The sequence below is a fragment of the Balaenoptera acutorostrata genome, chromosome 8 (genome assembly GCF_949987535.1).
Source record: "Balaenoptera acutorostrata chromosome 8, mBalAcu1.1, whole genome shotgun sequence".
Classification (NCBI taxonomy): domain Eukaryota; kingdom Metazoa; phylum Chordata; class Mammalia; order Artiodactyla; family Balaenopteridae; genus Balaenoptera; species Balaenoptera acutorostrata.
Genome location: NC_080071.1, coordinates 26,291,561 through 26,311,751, shown reverse-complemented (window position 1 = coordinate 26,311,751; position 20,191 = coordinate 26,291,561). Strand labels below are relative to the sequence as shown.

Below are 20,191 nucleotides of genomic sequence, written 5' to 3'. Positions count from 1 at the left end.
AAAGCTGAGCTAAAGGCAATAAATAGCAGAATGAATAATGCAGAATGAATAAGTGAACTGGAAGACAAGAATAATGAAATTACCCAATCAGAACAGCAGACAGAAAGCCAACTGAAAAAAAATGAAAGCAATATAAGAGACCTGTAGGATAATATAAAGCAGCCAATCTATGCCTAACAGGAATTCCAGGAGGAGAAGAAAGAGAAAAGGGGATTGAAAATGTATTTGAAGAAATTATGGCTGAAAACTTCCCAAACCTAAAGAAGGAAACAGATATCTAGATATGGGAAGCACAGAGGGTGCCAAATAAGATGAACCAAAACAGACCTACACCAAGACATAATCAAAATGGCAAAAGTTAAAAATAAAGAGGATTCTAAAGGCAGCAAAAGAAAAACAAAGAGTTAATTACAAGGTAACCCCCATAAGGCTATCAGCTGATTTCTCTACAGAAACATTTCAGGCCAGAAGGGAGTGGCAAAATATATTCAAAGCCTTGAAAGGGAAAAATCTGCAACCTAGAATACTGTACCCAGCAAGATTATCATTTAGAATAGAAGGAGAGAGAAAGAATTTCTCAGACAAGCAAAACCTAAAAGAATACTGCAATAGTAAACCTATCCTAAAAGAAATATTCAAAGGTCTTCTCTAAATAGAAAAGAAGCAAAAAGATATAGGGAAGAGAATATCACAACTGGAAAGTAAATCACTTAAATAAGCAGATCAAAAGATCAAGTACAGATCAAATACAAAAAGAAAAAAAATTATTTGTGAAAGTGACAATAAACACAAGGACAAACACAAGCAAAAGGATAAACATAAAGATGTAAAAGGACATCAAAATCATAAAATGTGGGGGAGGAGAGTAAGAAAATGTTGATTTTTTTTTTTAAAGAATGTGTTTGAGCCTATATGACTATCAGTCTAAAGCAAGCAGACATAGGAAGGGGTTAACATACTTGAAAAACAGCATACCCACAAATCAAACACATACAATAGATTCACAAAAAACAAAAAGAACACAAGCATAAAAGGCAATCATCAAACCACAAAAAGAAAAACAAAAGAAAAAGTAACAAAGATGAAACATAGAATCAACTGGAAAACAAGGTTCAAATGGAAATAAATACATATTTATCAATAATTACCTTAAATGTCTACAGACTAAATGCTTCAATCAGAAGACATAGAGTGGGGGGGCTTCCCTGGTGGCGCAGTGGTTAGGAATCTGCCTGCCGGTGCAGGGGACACGGGTTCGAGCCCTGGTCTGGGAGGATCGCACATGCCGTGAAGCAACTAGGCCTGTGAGCCACAGTTACTGAGCCTGTGCGTCTGGAGCCTGTGCTCTGCAACAGGAGGGGCTGCGAAAGTGAGAGGCCCGCACACCACGATGAGGAGTGGCCCCAGCTTGTCGCAACTGGAGAAAGCCCTCGCACAGAAACAAAGACCCAACACAGCCAAAAAAAAAAAAAAAAAAAAAAAAAAAAGACATAGAGTGGCAGACTGGATAAAAAAACAAGAGCTTACAATATGCTGCCTATAAGAGACCCACTTTAGGGCAAAGGACACACAAAGATTGAAAGTGAGGGGATGGAAAAACATATTTCATGCAAATGGAAATGACAAGAATGCAGAGGTCACAATACTCATATCAGACAAAATAGACATTAAAACAAAGGCCATAAAGAAAGATAAAGAAGGACACTATATAATGATAAAAGGATCAGTACAAGAAGAGGATTTTATGCTCATCAACGTATATGCACTCAATATAGGAGCACCCAAATACATAAAACAAATACTAACAGACATAAAGGGAGAAACTGACAGGAATACAATCATAGTAGGAGATTTTATACCCCACTCACATCAATGGACAGATCTTCTAGACAGAAAATCAATAAGGCAACAGAGATCCTAAATGATACAATAGAACAGTTAGACTTAATTGTTATTTTCAGGACATTACAACCAAAAAAACCAGAATACACATTCTTTTCAAAGTGTACTTGGAACATTCTCTAGGACTGACCACATACTAGGGCATAAAACAAACCTCAACAAATTCAAGAGTATAAAAATTATTTTAAGCATCTTCTCTTGACCACCATGGCATGAAACTAGAAATCAACCAAAGAAAAAGAAATGAGAAAAAAAAAAAGATTACATGGAGACGAAAAAACATTCTACTAAAAAAACTAATGGGTCAAAAAGGAAATTAAAAAATATCTTGAGACAAATAACAATGAAAACACAACCAAACAAAATCTATGGAATGCAGCAAAAACAGTTCTGAGAGGGAAGTTCATAGCAATACAGGCCTTCCTCAAAAAACAAGAAAAATCTCAAACAACCTAACCTACCACCTAAAAGAATTAGAAAAAGAGGAACAAACAAAACCTAAAATCAGCAGAAAGAAGGAAATAAAGATCAAAGGGGAAATAAACAAAATAGTGATAAAAAAATAGAAAAAAGTCAGTAAAACAAAGAGTTGGTTCTTTGAAAGGGTAAACACAACTGACAAACCAAGTCACCAGGCTCACCAAGAAGAAAAGAGAGAGAACCCAAATAAGCAAAATAAGAAATGAAAAAGGAGAAATATCAACCGATACCACTGAAATACAAAAAACCATAAGAGAATACTATGAACAATTGTATGCCAACAAATTTGACAACCTAGAAGAAATGGACAAATTTCTAGAAACATAAAGCCCACCAAAACTGAATCAAGAAGAAATAGATAATTGGAACAGACCTATCACCAGAAGTGAAGTAGAATCTGTAAACAAACAAAAAAAACCCCCCAAAAAACCTCCCTACAAACAAAAGTCCAGGACCAGATGGCTTCACAGGTGAATTCTACCAAACATACAAAGAAGAAATTTTACCAATCCTTTTCAAACTCTTCCAAAAGATTGAAGAGGAGGGAACACTCCCAAAGCCATTCCATAAAGCCACCATCACCCTGATACCAAAGCCAGACAAAGATACCACCAAAAAAAGAAAATTACAGGCCAATATCTCTGATGAATATAGATGTAAAAATTCTCAACAAAATATTAGCAAACCAAATCCAACAACACATAAAAAAGATACACCATGACCAAGTGGGATTTACCCCAAGTTCACAAGGATGGTTCAACATACACAAAATCAATCAATGTGATAAACCACATCAACAAAGGAAAAGACAAAAACCACATGATCATCTCAATAGATGCAGGAAAAGCATTTGACAAAATTCAACATCCATTCATGATAAAAACTGTTACCAAAGTGGGTATAGAGGGAATATATTTCAATGTAGTAATAGCTATTTATGACAAACCCACAGCCAATATAATACTCAACAGTGAAAAGCTGAAAGCCTTCCCACTAAAATCTGGAACTAGACAAGGATTCCCACTCTCAGTTCTTCTATTCAACATAGTATTGGAAGTCTCAGCCACAGCAATCAGACAAGAAAAAGAAATAAAAGGTATCCAAATTGGAAGAGAAGAGGTAAAATTGTCATTATATGCAGATGACATAATACTATATATAGAAAACGCTAAAGACTCCACACAAAAATTACTAGAAGTGATAAATGAATTCAGCAGGGTAGCAGGATACAAGAGTAACATATTAGAAATTAGTTGCATTTCTTTACACTAACAATGAAATAACAGAAAGGGAATGTAAAAAAAAAAAACTTTTTAAAATTACACCAAAAAAAAAAAAAAAACCTTAGGAATAAACCTAACCAAGGAGATGAAAGACTTATATGCTGAGAACTAGAAAATATTAATAAAGGAAATTAAAGATGATTCAAAGAAATGAAAACATATCCCATGCTCTTGGATTGGAAGAATATTGTTAAAATGGTGATAGTACCCAAAGCAGATTTAATGTGATCCCTATCAAATTACTCATGACATGTTTCACAGAACTAGAACAAATAATCCTAAAATTTATGTGGAACAATTAAAGACCCAGAATTGCCAACGCAATCCTGAGGAGAAAGAACAAAGCAGGAGGCATAATCCTCTCAGACTTCAGACAATACTACAATGCTACAGTAATCAAAACAGTGTGATATTGGCACAGAAACAGGCGTATGGATCAATGGAACAGAATAGAGAGGCCAGAAATAAACCCACACATCTATGGTCAATTAATCTTTGACAATGGAGGCAAGAATATAAAATGGGAAAAAGACTCTTCATCAAGTGGTGCTGGGAAAGTTGGACAGCTGCATGTAAAGCAATGAAGTTAGAACATACCTCACACCATGCACAAAATAAACTCAAGATGGCTTAAAGATTTAAACCTAAGACATGACACCATAAAACTCCTAGAAGAAATCATAGGCAAAACATTCTCTGACATAATTCGTACCAATGGTGTTTTAGGAGGAATGATGTTACACTGAGAAGAGGAGCAAAGACTCTGAGGGTGGTGAGCTTATGGTGAGTTTTGTTAACAGAGTGTACATTATTCTAGAGTGGCAAGTTTGTTCCTTTACTCAATGAGCATGTATCTGTTGACGATTTTCTTTCCACCAGGCACTGTACTGGGTGATAAGGAAACAAAGACAACTAAGACACAATTCTCGTCTTCTAAGAATTATAAACTAATGAGAGTTCATGAAACATGGTCATAAAGAAAACTATACTAGAAAATTAAGTTGCCTGATTTTCTACCAGGTCATTTGTCATTTTCTTTTTGATTTTTGGGAGTTCTTTATATATTTTTGATACTAGCCCATTGTTGGTTATACACACTGAAAATCTCTTCATGTTTGTAGCTTGTTGTTTCCCATTCTTTAAGTTGTGTTTTTAATGAAAAGTTCTTGTTAAGTAATTGAATATATCAATATTTGCTTTTATAGTTAAGCTTTTTTGTATCATATTTAAGAAATCCTTCCCTCCCCTGAAGTCAGAATGGGGTATTCACTGATATTTTATTTTGAAAAACTTAAAGTTTTGTTTCTTAAATTTAAGGTCTGAATGCATTTGAAGTTGATTTTTTTTTGTATGGTGTGAGATAGTAATCTATTTCTCCTTTTGCCCTCTATATGAAGAGTCAATTTTTTGCAACTCCATTTGCTAAATAACCATACTTTTCCCCCAATGACCTGATATACCATCTCCACCACTTCTGAAGTTTCCTAAATTAATAAGTCTATTTTGGGTCTATTTTTTCTGTTCCATTGGTCAAAATGTATATTCCTGCACCAAAAACACACTGTCTTCATTACATTAGCTTTATAATAAGCCTTTATATATTGAAAGGAAGTCACTCCTTTTTCTTCTCCTTCAGAAATATCTTGGCTATTTTTGGCTCTTTGCTTTTCTATATAAATTTTAGAATAAACTTGTTAAGTTCTGCAACACTTGAATGGGAATTTTACAGAAGAGTTAATGTGTCTGGCTAATAAACATGAATAGCTCAGCTTCATCAGCAATTGAAGGAATGCAAATCATGACCACAAGGAGATATGATTTGAACCTACTGACAAAAATTCAGAAGTTTAATAATACTAAAGAGAGAATATGGACCAACAGAATCTCTTGTATACTCTGGTGGGAGTAGAAATTGGTACAAACACTTTGGGAAAAAAAAAAAAGGATGGAATTACATAATATTTAACATTTGCATGTATCTTTTTACCTCTCTAGATTCAGTCTCTAGCTTTCTCCACCTTGCTCTGTTTTTGGAAGCTGACCTTTACAGACTTTAATCAGTGGGTTCCCTGGCATTCTGGTTGGGTTGGGTTGAACTAATGAAAGACCCCAGCAAAACACTGGAGAGAAGGGTTGAGTGTGAGGTCAGGGTTTTTAGTGAGATCAGCTCTCTCTCTGCCAGGCTGTTGATTGGCTGAGTTCTACTAAAAGCTAGAGCTCTGTTGGGTAATAATCTCCTACAGCTGTAGCTGCCCTCTTCAGGTTCCAGTAATTCCTCCCTCTCCCTGCCTCTTCAGAGATGGGGATGCCTGTGGTTCCCTGCCCTTGCTAGTGCTAACGCGCTTCATTAGCCCGTAATAGTTCCTTTATTTAACTTTCCTCAGTTATACAATTTGACCGTGTTCCTGCCAGGACCCTCACTGGTACAATCTAAAACTTAACAATTTCACTCTTAGGCACATACGCAAGAGAAACCAAAGCAGGAATGCTTTCCAGGAGACATGTTCAAGAATGTTCGCAACACACTTGGCACACTTTGGTAATAGCAAAAAACCAAAAACCAAGGGGGGGAAGGGCTCAAAGCCAATTGTGATATATTTGCAACCTAATATCATACAAAAGTGGAAATTAACCGTAACACATGCAGCAACACAGATGAGTCTCAGGAACCAAAAGTTGAGGAAAAAATTTTGAAGCAAGCCATAGAAAGCATGATGACCTTTTTATAAAATTGAAATTATTTATACGTGCTAAAACTTTTTAAAAGTGAGGCATGACAAAAACAAATTTAAGACTGTGGTTACCTCTGAGAGGGAGGAAAAGGGTAAGATTAGGGTAGGCAAGGAGGACATTGGTAGGTTATTGGTAATATTATCCTATGTTATGAATTAGGTGGTGGATTCAGAGGTTAAAATTAATAAATTGGTTAAATAAAAACAAATGTATAATAGATGAATGTTAAAACATAAAAGCAGGTTTAGGAAGCCTGGAATTCCAGGATAAGAGTTTCATATTTAACCTCTAATCTTCTGAAGTTTTTGAGCAGAAAAGTGACATAACTATACATTTAAGTTAATTTGCCGGAAGTGGACAAAAGCAGAAATTCAGAAGGATCCTTTGTGAACTGATGGCGTTCTGGTCCTGGAGTCATGGCAGTGGTATCAGAAGGAAGAGAAACAGGGCTAAGTATTGATAATATTCTTTGTGGAAATCCAGAAGGCCAAAACAAGAGAGGACTGAAGTAGGAGGCCAAGAGTTAATTTTCTGGGTTTTCCATAACAGAATTTTTGAAGCCAGAATTTTAAATATAGTCTTTTAAGGAGATATGAAGAACTTTAAATTGATGCTGTCTCCACAGTGGCTAAACTTATGCTAAATAAACTGAATGCCTCCATTTCTTGGGCTCCTCCCAGTCCTATTTACTGGGAATTAAATTCAAGAGTAAAGTTGTGACACCGCAAAATCACCGCTAGGTTTTAGCTGCATCCGCTCAATCAGTTATGTCTATCTAGCTGATGCATATTATCCAAATTTGGGTATTTTTTTTGTATTTTTGTTTCTATATGGGAGGGGTACCATTAAAAGATATAAAGGGACTTCTCAGCTGAAACACTGAAAGAAACCTTATTCCAAATGATAAGTTGTCACTGCTTGAATGTCAATCATTCTTAAATCCTGAACACACTTTCATAACCAACATTTCTCTTAAATATTTAAATGGTATCCTATTTCCTACATTCAATAAAAATAATAAATCTTATTAGCGAATTCAATCCTGTGGGTTGAGTTGTTAATCCCAGTACTCTATTTATACAATATTTTCAAGTTTATTTCCTATTTTTATCTTGTCCTTCAACTGCAATATAGTTCAGGGTTGCCTATTTTTAGTGCACTCAAGTACCACAGGGCAGAAATGCTTTAACACTTCACTGTATAACCATGGCAGTTCTGGACTGCACCTTCCCTCCTAGCAGGCGGCCTGTGCTTATGTCATCTGTGTCTTCCAACTTAAAGGGTGAGTCTAAATTTTCCTATTTACCAATCATAAAGAATACCCATTTTGTGGCAAGAAGAAAAAGAGCAATAAAGTATTTTGATGACCCTGTATTTTAGAGGAGACTTCAAAAACCTTGTCTAAAAATAAGACATTTAATGCAAGTGCCAAAGATCAAGTAAATCATTTTTAGTAATCCTGGGACTTTTGACTGTGTCCAGGCTTGATTTGGGGAATCCTACTATGAGAATTGTTTTATTCTTTAAGAAAAAAAATCTGAACAAAAGCTTCTTGCAGAATCTTTGACAACTTTTTCTTTTTTAAACCCTTATCTAGATGAGCTGTCTGTGAAGCAAGCTGACCTTCACTTAAACATGAATTTAAAATCTGCCTCACATGTCTGAGTGGGGGCAAAATGCCAGGTGTATTTAGGGATATCTGGTTGATATTGTTGCAGATTATCCAAATCAGCTCACTCCTAGAAGGCTGAGAGTACAAGCAGAAAAAGAAGTGACTGTAATTAGGACATGGAGTTGTGGGGTGAGACAAAGATGGTTGGGTGAACGGGGTTGTGCGTTTCCTCTTTGGCACTCAGGCTGTCCATGCCATCTGCTGCAGAATGGGAGGAACAACTGGGCTTGTCCTCAACAAACACTGGCAGTTGGTCTTTTCATTTCCTCCCAGAAGAATTTGTCTTTACTAGGACAAAGGTCTCTGGAGCATCACAGAGATTTATGCCTTAAGAAATGCAGTGAACCATTTGGAAATCAAGATTGCTTTCTTGAAACTTTAAGTGGTCATAAAGAAATGAGAAGTGGAAAAATGAATTATTCCGAGGATATCTGCCCAACACAATGGTCCTAATGTGAAATTCCATTTGCTACTCGCTTGAAAGGGTATGATTTACCATAAAAATATCAAAGATTTTAAGACTCAGTCACCAGGGAGGGTGTGGAATAGCAAAGTGAAGTGTGGTTTCTCTTGGTTGCAAGAGAAGAAAGTGACACATGAACATTTAGAGAGATGTTATATCCATGTGATATTATTCACATCATACTTCCCTTAAAAGCTATTTATCTAATTATTTATTATTTTCCCATTACTAACTTTTGTTCTCCATGAGGGAGAAACCATACCTAGTTTATCCTCCATGCATAGTCCATAATACATAACAGCAGCAGTTAACATTTTGCCCTTACCATTCGCTCTTCTAAATGCTTTACTGATATTAATCATTTAATCTACAACAACAGGTATTATTATGCCCATTCTTACAGATGAAGAAATTGAGGAACAAATTACCCAAGATCACATCTAGTAAATAGAAAACCAGAACATAAACCCAGGTACTCTGACACTGAGTCCTCATTCTTCTATACTACCTGTCATATTAAGCATGCGATGTAAGTATTTGTTGAAAGAATGAATGACCAATTCAGTAAATTGCTTTTTAAAATCTTGACTAGGTGAGAAACAGGTCATTTAAATTTTTCTTTTCTCTCATTAGAAATATTGATCCACCTCCCTACAAATGTAAGAAAATAGTTATAGCCTACTGTATTGATAGCATGATAATGACAATAACCAAACTTCAATCTTGATACAACTACTGTAGAATTCCCTCCAATTCTAAAGAGACATCAAGGAAATTTGGATCATTTAGGTTAAATTTGCTCAAACCTGTCTTGATTTCCATTTAAACATATTCTGCCAGAAATACACACAAACATATTAGGAAGCACAGCAATCTTTCATAGTATTTGTAAAGTGGCTTACAGATTTAGAAATTTCTATAAATGAGTTAATTGATTTTTAAAACCCTCATTAAGTGCCCACTCTCTAAAGTACTATGGCTCTAATCAAGTCACCACCTCTTCCAAGGCCTTTAATTATTCCTTCTATAGAGAAGGACTTCAAACGGACACTTTCCTTCTCCAAATTTGAATTCATTGTAATGATTATTACTTGTCTCCGTTTTAATAGATTTTTCCAAGGGAATAGGTGAATTTCATTGTTTCATAAATAAAATTCTTTAAGAATAGTAAGAAATAACATATGTGTACTAGTAAATACATTTGTTTGTTTCAAACTAAGGAGAGATTTTATTGGTTTTGTTAAAATCAGTTTCATTCAGGAGTGTTGAGGAAAGCAGTGAGGGTTGCGTTCTGGACCGGGACACCAGAGAGCTGGGTTCTAGTCCTGATGATGTTCCCAGCTTACCGGGAGATCTTATCCAAGTCATTTAACTTCTCAGAGCCTCAATTCCTTCGTTAGTAATACTAAGGTTCTATGACATGACCCTTGCCTCTTCCAGAGAACATATATTTTAATAAATTACAGAAGTACTATGAATTTAACATTTTAAAGTAGTCATTTTTAAGGGGGAAAAAACCCATCCTTTCTTGAAATCTAGATTCCACCTAAGTGATACTGTTTCTCTATGAAGAGATAGAATGAGCTATGGTGAGGTGACTTGTGTAAATGATCTCATTCGGGAGGTACCGAGGGGACAGAGACTTGTCATTGCCAAGTAAGTCACATTTAAATTCCCTCAAGCCTTGAGAAATAATGTGAGGGAAAGTGCAAAAATAGCACAGTCATTCCTTTGGACCAAGTTGACTCCTAGGCCTCCTGAGAGCACCGCAGCTGTGTATTCATCTATACGCAAAGAGAAGTAAGAATCCTCTATATTTGGCACATGGTGCTCTTCTATATACCAATGTGCTCATCTATCAATATATTTTACGCTGAGCCTTTCGGTAAGGAAAGATCCACCATGCACACTGCTTCATGCACAGCTACACATGTTGAAGATGCTTTTTTTCCCCCCTGCAATATGGAAAACTGCAAGAGCACAGAGCCACACTGAACCAACCAGAATGAAGCTAGAGGCAGCTGTAACTGATTGAAACCGTAGAGAGAATCGAGACTGACAGAGTTGCAGGGCTAGAAGGTTAATGAGTCCATAGTCCTGCCTCCAGGCAGAACTGTCCTGAACCATTCCAGGCAAATGACAGCTCAGCCTCTTGGAAAATAAAATCTTCAAAACACGCTTCGGTAACATTTCATTGTCTAAAATGTCCTTATCCTCATAAAGTTCTGAAAGCAATGTAAGTCCACACTCTTCTGTTTAATCTCCCTGTTGACAGATATATAGAATAATAAATTGACAGAAATGTCGAAGATGATGAGAGCCTTAGAGATGGGTCACAGACTTGCTTATCATCCTCCCAGAGACCTCAGAGGAGGGAATAATTAGCACATCTGTGGACTCTGCTTCTAGTTACAGTAATATTATGGGTCCAAGTATTTGTTTATTATAAATCAGATCTACTATTTATCATACATTACTAAATAAAATTTTGCCTTGCACTCCATAGCAAGAATCATAGCAAACACTATCTGAGCTGAAACATTTAATCAAGGAATAGGTTCTTACATAAAAGCAAAGGAAGTACAGACTGGTGTGCAAATAGCCCCATACTTCTTTATTTACTAATCTTGTTATAGCATTCCAATTTACGGATACGTTCTTACATATAATGTTTCTACTAGATTACCGCCTCTTATGCCTCTGGGCATTAGGAATCATGAATGGGTTGGTGGCATTATATAAAGACAAGTGTAGGCCATTTGCGGATCAGGGTTCAAATCCCTTGTCTGCTACCTATCATCTGCATGGTTAAGCTGCTCCATCTGAGGCTTATTGCCCTTACCTGTAAGAAGAACTAATAATACCTATTTCACACTGATCTTGGAAGATAAAATGGGAAAATATTGGTAAAAGCACCTAGGACCTAGCAGGCAGTAGCATAAGTATTAGTTGACCACTAACCATGAATCTGATCTGCTACATGCTGCCTTTCTTTCCTCTTCTCCATTCCTTAAAAGTTCCGAGAGAGGGTGATCGAGTGTGGGACAAACCTGCCTCCTCTGACTGTCACCAGGCTGTGCTTCTGCTTCCATTTGGCCTCTCTTCTATAGCTGATCCCCATGCTAACTTATCAGGGGATTTCCCTTAGGGACATAAAGGGTAAGAGCAAGGAGACCTTACGATGCCAAGTTAAATGCGATGCTGGATTTTAACTTGATTTTTTAAAAAAATCTGTGCATGTTACGTTTGTGCTAAGAACAAGTATTTGGAATTCAGATTCTAAAGCACTATATTCATTTTTAGAAAGCCGTAATAGAACTGCTTTGTGCAAAGGATAAAAAGACTGATTCAAAGATAGACTACTTTTTAGTTCACAGGAGTGAGCAATAAGAGGAACTATTATTCATTGTGAAGTAGAAATGCTAATATCTACAGGATTTGAAATACATTTAAATAATGTCTTATTGTCAGAGAAATATGTTCTTATTACATAACAGATAGCTACAGAGACATTTTAAATCACCACTCCAATTTTATGATCCAGAAACCACTGATATTTGAGTACATTTTCTCTTTTCCTGCACATATTCTGACAAGCAGGACTGCTTTTAAGTTCAAGTTCTGCCACTTCCTAGTTAGTTGGTGTTGGGCATATTAGTTTCTTTAAGCATCTGTCACTGCATCTGAAAACTGGTATCAACTTCATAGAGTTACTGTGATGACTTGTGAAATAATGCATATGAAGCACTCAGTACTGTGTATGGTACATAATAAGCATTCAGTCATGTCAGCCATTGTGATTATTCTTTGTTGTGTATTATTTTAAATGGTAAAATGACAATACAAGGAGAGGAAATGAGGGTCACTAGCAAGCTGTTTTGTCTTGAGCTCTTGGAGCCAGTACAGTACAGAAAGATATCTCATGCAACATCATTAGAGACAATTTATTGAATGCTTTACTATGTGATTCCAGACACTAGGATATTATAACTGATTTAATCCTCACAACAGTCCTGAGACAGGTGGTATTACTATCTTAATTTTACAGATGAGTAAACTGAGCCAAAGACAGGTTAAGTATCAATAATATGCAAAGTCTCACAGCTAAGTGACAAAGCTGGGGTTGGAATGCAATCAATCTAGTTCCAGCGCCCATTCTTGTAAACTGCTGGGCTGCAAGCCCTGTACTTACCCAGCCTTAAGACTTCAGAAAGAGCCCAGCGTCAGCGACAGAGACATCAATGGTTTAGTGGACAGGGGGATCTTATCCATCTTATCCAAGGTCATAGACCTCGCCGCGTGCAGACGGTGGGAGGGACATGGCAACAGTCTTCGCTACTCAGGGGGAAAGGAGGCTACCATTTATAGGGGGAATTGATGTCAGGTTGGTTCAGTTACCAGGGAGACCAGCAGCTGGAGCATGGGGCAAGCATGCAGGCTGTTAATTCGGCCCTATAATTAAGCGGATTGGATAGTCATGGGAGGGAAGCAGGGCCTGGTTGAGCAGGGGACGTACAGAGAGAGGAGCCATCTTGAATGGCCTGACCATGCATTCCACCACCCCTACTCGACCCTTACCATCTGGGTCCACCCCTCTTCCCTGATATCCCTGGGGTCAGGTATGTAGGGGTGCAATACAACCAAATACCCCACATACCGAATAGACAACTGCAGCTAAAGAAAATCAAGAGTCCAAGAGAGGGACAATCTTTGGGGGCCATGTGCTTATCAGGTCAATTTTATATGGAAGTCCAGAGGAGGATGACTTACTCCTCTAGCTACAGCGACCCAGCAAACTCACTGCACAGTGAAGCCACCACAGTCACCCAGTCCACAAACAGATTCCCTCCACTGAGACTAAGGACAAAATACAAGACGTTTAACAGGCACAATACAGGGAAAATCATGACCACTAAGCAAAATACAAGCAGTAACAGCCTTCTGAGATAATACCGTCTCTACCTGTGGTTTTCATCCTGGCCTGCAGGATCCCGCCATCCCTCCTGTCAACCCTCACTGCCCATAGCCGGTGCTAAATAATGAAGAAGTGGCATAACAGGCCACATGGCTAGTATAATGGTGCCTTTCTCCAGAACGGAGCCCGGATTAATTACTCTCGTAGTCCTAGGCGGGGCCCGGCAGGAGACAGGTGAGCTCTGTTAAGTCCCTTTCTAGCCCTATTCACCACGGGGTGGCAAACCCAAACCACCAGGGCCTTACCTGCCAGTCCCAGGGCCATTTTATAAGGTGTTCCTCTGGGTCTAGACCCTGTGGCAAGGGCAAGAGCAAGTTAGGGTCCTAGCCAATAACTGGCAGTGGGCCTTCAGTCCTTTGGTAGTCAACAGTGGAACTCGGATTGTGCTGGATCAGCTGCCTCTGGGTTCACGTGGCGTAAGCGCTGGGATGGTTGGCTCCCACCTTAATGGTTGTTTAAGTAGCCTGGCAGCAGTGGGGCTGTAAGGCAGGTGGAAATGCCAGCGTATGTCATTTTTACTGGCCCATTCCTGAACTTCATGGCCAGGAAGGTGGATCTCTTGGTTCTTCTCAGTGTCCATGGCAGAGGGGGCGGGGTCTGTATATCACGCACAGCTGTTCTAGATCCCAGATAATGGTTTTGCGGTTGCTACACGACTAGGATAGACCTCTTGTAATGTCTTTTACCTGTTGTAGCGCGTTGCAGACGGCATTTAACTGTTGTTCCATCACACCACATCATTGTTCTGTCCCCTTCCATGGCTGGGACCTGAGGCCCAAGGGTACTCTGATTATTTTGCTATTGTCACAGGCCCCTAACAAACACTTCCGAGTAACTGGCCGTGTCCAATTCACAAGCCTGTCCCTGAGTTAACATCCCTAAAGCCTGTGTCTTGCTTAGGGCTGGTGGGTCAGGGATATGCTTATCGTACCCAGCTAGATAACAGCCAGGTATTTGATAATCCAGGTGCTTGCATCTTGTCTGTATTCACCAGCCATCCCTGGGCACTCAGATGAGTCACAAGCATGGGGCTGCTACTTTTCAACTGGAAAGAGGCTCTGAGGTTAACAGGATTTCATCAGCATAATGGGAGAGAAAGACATCTCTCATGGTAAACAGCTGCCACGGGGCTCCACAAGCTAGTGGACAGACACCTTACCCCGCAACTTTCCGCTCCCCGTCCTTATTTCCCGGCATCTCAGCGCTCATGGGAGTTTCCTCGGCCACCTGGCTGGCTCACTAATTGTTAGGCTGCAAGCCTTGTACTCACTCGGCCAGTTTCAAGACGGAAGAAAAAGTTCGTAGTTAGCGACAGAGACACCAATGGTTTACTGGATAGGGGATCTTACGTGTCTGAAGCAAGGTCCTGGAGCGACACCCCACTGCGTGCTGCGCGCGGCAGACAGCGAGCAGGAAACGCCAGCAATCTTTGCTACCTGGGGGCGGGAGGAGGGGCGGGTGGGGGGAGCCAGGAGGAGGCCACCATCTAGAAGGGGAATTGACGTCAGGTTGGCTCAGTTACTAGGGAGACCAGCAGTTGGGGCATGGTGCAAGCAGGCAGGCAGTTAATTAGGCCCTATAATTAAGAGGATTGGATAGTCATGTGAGAGAGGCAGGGCCTAGTTGATCAGGGGATGTACAGTGAGCAAGAGAACAGCCATCTTGAAAGGCCTGACCATACATAAACAAATACAGTAGAGTTTAATATTGAGCAGATATTTTTGCAAATAGTACAGTTTAAGTCAAACATTCTAAAAAGCACTTAAATTTTAACAATTTAAATGCAATTAATTAGAAAAGGACCACATAGATAAATACCAGAAAAAGAATTAGATGCCCTATTCTTTCAGAAAGAATGTTTTGCAGTGTTCCCAAGTGGCTTATCATGCCCATCCAGCAACGTTACAGGGCCTCATATTCGATCCATTTCTTCTGAACTTTGTAGGTAGCTAGAAATGGTTAGGCAGCAAGCAGTGTTCTTGGAAAAATAGATTCGTGTTACCCTTGGAAACAGAGTGTGTTGCAAGAAAGTCTTTGGCATGAAACAAGGCTGAGTATACACAGCCGTCTCTCAGATGGTGTGGGTTTGGAAACATAAGTGGACAAGCCAAACCCTTTAAGTCTTCCTTTTCCTTTGAACTGAATTCCAGAATGTGTTTTTTATGTTACTGTGTAGCTTTTGTGTTTATCCTTATTTATTCCTGCATAATATTTCATTGAGTGGATGTGGCTATTGAATGAAAACAAGATCCCTCAGTCATTCCAAACTGAGTTAAGTTAAAAGTTCCATGCTTTCCAAGCTCATCTACTCATCCCTTTTGGATAGTGAGAGGAACATCCCAAAGCATGGGTGTGGTCAAATGATAAAGCGAAATTGCTGTCAACTTTTGGGGAAAACTGATATGTTCAGATATTGCTGATGGAAGCGTAAATTTGTATATTCCTTTTAGAGAACAATTTGGCAACATTTACGAAGTGCACTATAAATGTTCATAATATTTGGCACAGTTCCCCCTATTCCTGCGAATTTATCCTAAGGTAATAATTATAAAGAAAAAAAAACGTAAATGGAGAGAGAATTCAAATGTAGCGTCAATTATAAATAAAACCTAAGGAACATACTGACTGTTCAACAACAGACAAATAGATAAGTAAAACATCCATGGAATATTTTGTTCCATGAAATAATTATAAACATGAACTGTATAATAACATAGAAAAACAAGATGTTAAAAAGCAGGGATGATGATTTGTTTACTTTGATTATACCATGTGATGTGAATAAACTAGATGGTAACGTTGAATAATGGAAGCAATGGTGTTAAAACAGGAAAAAGGACTAGGTGATTTTTTTTCTTCTTAAACTTCTTTTTTTTTTTTTTTTAAACTTTGGGTTTATTTATTTATTTATTTATTTATGGCTGTGTTGGGTCTTCGTTTCTGTGCGAGGGCTTTCTCCAGTTGCGGCAAGTGGGGGCCACTCTTCATCGCGGTGCGCGGGCGGGCCTCTCACTATCATGGCCTCTCTTGTTGTGGAGCACAGGCTCCAGACGCGCAGGCTCAGTAGTTGTGGCTCACGGGCCTAGATGCTCCGCGGCATGTGGGATCTTCCCAGACTAGGGCTCGAATCCGTGGCCCCTGCATTGGCAGGCAGATTCTCAGCCACTGCGCCACCAGGGAAGCCCTTAAATTTCTTTAAATGTTGCTTGAGATAGGCAAAAGAACTGACAAATAAGATAAATAAATGGATGAAGAGTTTTCTTTGTCATTAGAAGAGCAGGTAGATTTTCCTCTTCCCAGCCCCAGTGTCAGAAACCAACCAACCAAATACATCAAAAATGAAACTCCTTGCCATTTGCCTTTAAGGAGAGCTGCCAGGTTTAGAGTTTACATCTCTGAAATAGCCCCTCTGGTGAGAAAAGAGACTAAGAACGAACTTCTGGAGTAGGGTCTTCAATTTGTAGTAAGATTTCACTTCAAGAGATCATACTCTTCTCCCCTCCCTTCCTTTCCTTCCTCCCTCCCTCCCTCGTCCCTCCCTTCCTCCCTCCCTCCCTCTCTTCCTTCCTTCCTTCCTGCCTCCCTCCCTCCCTCCCCTCCTCCCTCCCTCCCTCCCTCTCTTGCTTCCTTCCTCCCTCCTTCCCTCCCTCTCTTCCTTCCTTCCTTCCTCCTTCCTCCCTCCCTTTCTTCCTTCCTTCCTTCCTCCCTTCCTTCCTTCCTCCTCCTTCCCTCTCTTCCTTCCTTCCTCCTCCCTCCCTCTCTCTTCCTTCCTTCCTTCCTCCTCCCTCCCTCCCCCTTTTCCTTCCTTCATTCCTCCCTCCCTCCCTTCCTTCCTTCCTCCCTCCCTCGCTCCGTACCTCCCTTCCTCCCTCTCTTCCTTTTCTTCCTTCAAATATAGCAGACATTTATATTGCTCCTCTCCTCCTTCCTCTTACCAATTTCTTTCCTTGATCATCAATAGGGCTTTAAGGCCCCCCTTTCAATACTTTTTAGTACTTTTTTTTTACTTTACCTTCCATCTTTAGGTAATTATTTTACCCTTTATTTCTATATGTTATTTACAGTTAATTCACTAGTGCACTTTTACTCTCACCCTGTTTTGTGCTTCTTTTAAAGATACCCTGGCTGACTAGCTATAATTTCATTTTCAGTAGTGGATATAAATAAAGGTTAACTTGACTCCAGCTCTTAAATAGCACTTTTATGGTTAAGTGGTTATGGCTAAGTTTATGGCTGTGGTTAAATAATTTCTCAGAAGAACTAAAAGTTAATGGCTTTGCGTCATTAAGAACATCTTCTAATTATTCCTGTCTTTTATTCAAATTCTGTTATAAACAGAGTAAATGCTTTAAATTTCTTTATATTTATACAGTACAAATAAATGCCTTGTGGGGAAATTAACCATACTTTTTCATCTGCTTTTAAAATAGTTTTTGTCACTTAGTGTATATAGTTTGTCATATCGTTGAATAGTATTTCTATTTTTCATTTGTGTGGAGTAAACTAGCCAGGTATCTGCTGCCTAGTCTGTTTGCAGTGATTATATCATTTTGTGTTGCTAGTGATTTATTTTCTGAGAGTTATTCATATTGAAACATTTTCAGTTCAAGTGGATCATTGCCCTAAAGCACTTTTCAACTTAATAAATATAAGTAAAAATTGGACTTTTCATTTTGTTATGAAGTTTTGATTATAGGCAAAAACTCTAATTTGACTCTTTTCTTAACTTAGTTCTTTTAGCATTTAAAAATACCAGATATCATTACAAAAACGTATGCTTCTCCAAATGGGAATGTAACACTGTTACATTTTCTGTTTCTCTGTTTTCGTAGGTGACATGTAAGTCATGTTTCTCTGTTTTCACAAGTAACATGTAAGGGTACTTCTGAGGCTTAATTTAACCATCATAGGTGACACTTGAGCAGTGTCATTATGAAATAATATGCAAATCCTTCACCTTAACAATACTCACCGAGAAGCTACTATGTATTAGGCTCAACGTGGGGCCCTAGGATACAACAGGAAGCAAGACTGTACCCTCTTCTCAGACTGTGCTCTTCACCTGCAAAATAGGAAACTGATATTTTATAAGGCTCCTTTTAGGAGTAAAGTCTCTAATTAATCTGATTGTTTTTATTTCAAAGATCATAAAAGATTATCCATTTTAGTAAAAGCGAAACTTTAAAAAAAATTAAGATATTTTAAGTGATACCTGGTTCAATATCTAGAGTTTACCATGGTAGACAAGAACTGGTGAATGTTAGGGTTATCTTTGAATATGACTATAGATGTGTGTATTTATATTTTCAAATATATGTGTATTGCACAAAGGAATTTAAATTGTAGGTTGCCATATGCACTCAGAAAATTGAACAAAAGCAATGAAACATGGTAAATACAACAAAACACAACAAAACAGAAGTTAGAGGGTTTTACACATAGACTAAACCCATTCCCTGAAAAATTCAGGGCATACATTAAATATTTCTACTACCATGATACTGAGATGAGAGGATAGCCTTATGGTATTACACACTGACTCTTCAGAAAATCCAATATTAAAAATCCTAAACTCATAAGAGAACTAAGTGTATTAGTTCCATGTTATACAAGGAGTCATTTGTCAGTTTTCTTTAAAAGGAACCATTTATGATCCCTCCACGAGTATATTTATAACATGATTCCATGTACAAAATTTCCCTTTCTGCACAGTTTCTCAGTAACAAATCTATTGTGTAAAGCATGGTCCACTTGTAATCTTCTTACACCGTACTAAGCTAGGCTGAGCAGCCTCAAGGTCATTCAGACTGGTTTTGGTTTCTGTGTAAAGACGGCCCCAAGCTATTTAAGGAACATCTGGCTGCTGGAGAGCTTGCAGCCAAATTTGCCGTTCATCACTAGCAAGTGCCTGCTTTTTAGATATTAACCTCACTCCTGGCTCCATCTAACTTTTCCATTCTTATTTTTCATTTACTTTGTTTAAAAACATATATTAATTAAAAAGTTAAAAAAATTTTACATGTGAAAAAAACTCTCAATAATCTACCTTAAATTGTTTTGGGTGAATATCTAGATATACATAAATAAAAAGGGGCTAAATAACTTGTGTGATCATTAGGAAACCCAAAAGACCAGAATTACGCAATAGCCTATTGCTTTAGTTATGTTTATGCTAAAATATCCAAAATGAATAACCACAAAAAAGCATCACTTTTTAACAGACAATAAGTCACGTGTTAGTAAACACAAAGAGTTAGCATGGGTAAATGACTTATTTAAATACATGGTTTTACTTGAAGTAATCCTAATAGTACTTATTTGTAAATTAAATTCTAAACAGTATATAAATCTGCATAAATAGACTACGACATCTTGAAAACTGCTTCAATCTTTAAAATAGTACATTAAAGTTGATTTACCACATGATCCTCATGAAAATACCTATGACATCTACATTAATACACAGTGAAAGGATAGTAATCAGTGAAACGTCTGGGATTTCCACATGAATCAACACTGGTGCATTGCTAATGTAACACTCAATTACATCATGTTTAATTTATGTGGAAATGTTTGGATATGCCTAAAATGTCTGTGGTAAATCATTTTGGGATCTTAATTGAACATTTTTCTGTGATAAATTACTCTGTAAACACTGAAATAATATTCTTACATAACTACCA

General features: G+C 38.1%; 1 protein-coding gene across 1 annotated transcript in view; it reads left to right on the top strand.

Moving 5' to 3' along the window:
* The first annotated feature begins 7,598 nt into the window (after window positions 1-7,598).
* Window positions 7,599-20,191, top strand: part of GRB14 (growth factor receptor bound protein 14) — a 178,101-nt gene continuing 165,508 nt past the window's right edge. Inside the window, exon 1 of the mRNA XM_007183191.1 lies at window positions 7,599-7,680. The gene's annotated coding sequence lies outside the window, so the exon portion shown is untranslated. The remainder of the gene's footprint in view (window positions 7,681-20,191) is intronic.